Here is a 3775-nt window from a genome sequence, read left to right on the forward strand (position 1 = left end):
GGTTACATACGCGTAATATAATACACGTAACGTACAGCACTTGACAATTGTAGTGCAACTCAGCAAGCAAGGTCACGTGATAATGGGTGCGTTCAGACAACTCAACAGTTGCACAACGGTTGAGAGATAATCACTTCTGATTGGATCATACTTTTGGAACCGCAGCAGATTTTGAAGAATAGTCCTATCATAAGTGATGATCTCTCAACCGTTGAGTTGTCTGAACGCACCCAATGACGTCAGTTTTTGGTCTGCAAAACGTCAATTATGACATAACAATGACGTGATTTTGACATACATATCACGTGATTATGTCACATCTTATTGACGTCATTATATTACGTCAAGTAGACGTGAATATAATCAAAAAAGTCTCATCAATATAACATGGTAAAGACGTTATTGTAAATTTAAAAGGAAAATAAAATACAACATTTAAAGAACAATAGTATCAACTTCCCACATAGTACGTAATATTACTGCATTACAGTAATAAAATGACCGTCGAAATGCATCGCAGTAATATTACGGTGATATATAAAAAAAACGCTTTATAGAAACAAAATTAATTTGAAATTTTACTTGAATTAATTTTTGGAGATTTGATTCAGTTTGTCAATCAACTGATTAACTCGATGAAAGATACCGGACCTGGAAAAAATCCTAAGGTGATGGTGGGATTTGAACTCGAGACCTCCATATTCGCAGCCCCTGCACTCAGTCCGCTAGACCACTTGTTCCTTACTATAATGTAATTATTTTTGGCTCTTATGACCGAAGATTTCATGTTTATAATTATTTTTCTTTACTTATTCTCAAACTATTCTACACATTTTATATTATTTAATAATTATTAGATTATTATTATATTATTTAATAATAAGAAATATTTAATAATAATTGTTCTTATTATAAAATTTAACTACAATAAACTTTAGTTATCATTGAATATATATTTATATATGTAATATGTTATTTTTAATAAATTTAATATATAAAAAGTAATCAGTTTACCAAAGTGTACGTGGCTACTTATCCATAAATAAATGGCTATACTTATCTATAAATAATATATTTAAAGATATAATATTATTTAAAAAAACAAATGTTATTAATAAACATATTATTATAATTAACGGTTGAATTTAACTCAAGGTTGTTGTTAGAACTTCATTTAATCGTTTTATTAATGTCATATTGAAATTCAATATATATAAGTTAATATATGACGTCAACGCGACATCTAAATGACGTCATATCGGCGACGTCAACTTTTGGTATTGTAAATGACGTCAAAATAACTTACCATTTGTGTTACTTAACGTCGTAGTCATCAAAATCACTTCATAATCACGTCATTATCACGTGAGCTTGCTTGCTGGGAAATATGGCGACTTTTGACAGTCGTCCTAAGAGAGAAAGACGTAAGATAATCTATCTTCTTCTATTTTAAATTGCCAATCCTGACTTCACATTTTGGAGAGAATGCTTGGTATATATGTCGTTGGCTGATGATCGTGCACGCCTATAGAGTTTGATCATTGTCTCACGCGCGTTTATTGGCTCAAATTTATTAATTCATATCTCACTGTTACGGATTTTGTAAATTAGTAAATAACTTTTCTGCTCTGATTTACTTGATCTACCTATACACGTCGGCTTAGTCGTTCGTTGACAAACATCCTGCATACATTCAGGGTGTCCGACAATCACTTTAACATCTCTCGTAGGCAGATAGAAGGAGTAAAACTGAGTCGAAAAGTCCTATATCATTTTGCTAGATTTGCAATAGTTATTGAGATGTTAATTAACAAAGATCCGCGAATAAGCATGCAACGAGTCGTCTCATGCGCGTAAAGAACCGTCTACAATGGAGAGTTGTAGGCCGTAACAGTAAGAAATTGACAAATCACAATCGATTATTCTTCTGTACTTTGTCTGTGATTGGTCAATTTCTTACTATTACGGCCTACAACTCTCCATTGTAGACGGCTCTTAAGGCGTCGTCTACAAATTTAAGATATAAGAATTTAAGACTTAAGACTTAAGCTTTAAGAAGGTGTAAGATCCGTTTTCACCATCTCCGATTAACTTAATCGGTCAATTATTCCGTTGGAATCGTCAATCATATTGGTCGATTGACTAAATTGACCAATTGCAATTGACTTGCAATTGATCGGTAAGTTAATCGTAGATAGTGGAAACGATCCTTGTACTTTCTTAAAGCTTAAGTTTTACGCCTTAAATTCTTATTGTAGACAACGCCTAAAGGGTCGTCTACAATGGAGAGTTTTAGACTGTAACAGTAAGAAACTGACAAATCACAATCGATTATTCTTCTGTACTTTGTCTGTGATTGGTCAATTTTTTACTATTACGGCCTACAACTTTCCATTGTAGACGGCTCTTAAAGGGTCGTTTACAATGGAGAGTTTTAGACCGTAACAGTAAGAAATTGACAAATCACAATCGATTATTCTTCTGTACTTTGTCTGCGATTGGTCAATTTCTTACTATTACGGCCTACAACTCTCCATTGTAGACGGCTCTTAAGACAGCCCGGTGCGCTTCGCGCGCTCGCGGTTGTTACCCGTAGCAACAGTACGGGAGAAGCTAACATAACAGCATATATTAAATCATATACATAACTTGTACTTGTACAAGTGCGTAGTGAGTGCCGATACCGGTTTCTTATGATCTCTACGCGTCTTCACCACAAAATCGTATTACTTAGGTAATTTTTCTTTTTTTTTAATCTATATTATATCTTATTACAGAAGGAAATAAAGTTTTAGATTAATTTTCTATTCTACATTTTTATTGCAATTTCTTACACATTATCTATTAACACACTTCACACAATTCGAGGTTATGCCTTAAAACGTATAAAAAATATGTATATTTCTTTTCTTGTTCTTTATCTCATATAAAAATCTTTTATGTTGCAGTGTAAAGCAGAAAGAAAACGTTAAAAGTTTTGTGTTGCCTCATCTTTTATTTCTGTCTGGATTTTCTTTGCATAGAATAAAGAAACAGTAAAAAGATTACTCTCCTCTCGATAGAGGTAAAAAGTGTAAAGTAAGTATGATAATTACTTATAAAATTACATATACAATATTACTTTATTAAAAAATATATACCTATATATTACTGCCTCAGAAGTAGAGTACAGTGTTATATATATAGTATATTACTTTCTCAAAAACAAGAGTTTTACATGTTATTAGATTGACAGTCTAATAATGATTGTATATGTACGCATGTCTGTACATACCGTTATTATTAGAAATTGTCAATCTGATAAAATATGAAAGTTTTGTTTGAAAGAGAAATGACTTAACACTGTCTATCTTTGAAGCACTGATACATATGTATATTTCTTTTCTTACCTTTTATTTCATATGAAGATCTTTTTATGTTGCAGTATACAGCAGAAAGGAAAAGTAATTGTGCTGCCTCATCTTTGATTCCTGTCCCTTTGGATTTACTTTGCGTAGCATTTAGAAACAGAACATAGAGAGATTACTCTCCTCTCGACACAGCTAAAAAGCATAAAGTAAGTATGATACTTACTACTACAATTACATATAAAATATCACATTATGATATATATATTTATATATGATATATACATATATATATATATATATATATATATATATATATATTTTAATGAAGTTTCTATATATACGTACACATGTATACTTTACTCATTAATATACAATATTACATTATTAGGAAATATATATGTATTGCTGTCTCAGTCTAATAATGA

At 31.3% G+C, this 3775-nt stretch overlaps 1 long non-coding RNA gene across 1 annotated transcript; it reads left to right on the plus strand.

The window, feature by feature from the left end:
• Positions 1–2601: 2601 nt before the first annotated feature.
• LOC109862525 lies at positions 2602–3577 on the plus strand. The gene is made up of 3 exons (XR_002251150.1): positions 2602–2734; positions 2949–3078; positions 3425–3577. It is a non-coding gene; the product is annotated as an uncharacterized LOC109862525 (long non-coding RNA).
• Positions 3578–3775: the final 198 nt, after the last annotated feature.

This window comes from Pseudomyrmex gracilis, unplaced genomic scaffold (assembly GCF_002006095.1).
Source record: "Pseudomyrmex gracilis isolate BER0280 unplaced genomic scaffold, ASM200609v1 scaffold_1913, whole genome shotgun sequence".
NCBI lineage: Eukaryota > Metazoa > Arthropoda > Insecta > Hymenoptera > Formicidae > Pseudomyrmex > Pseudomyrmex gracilis.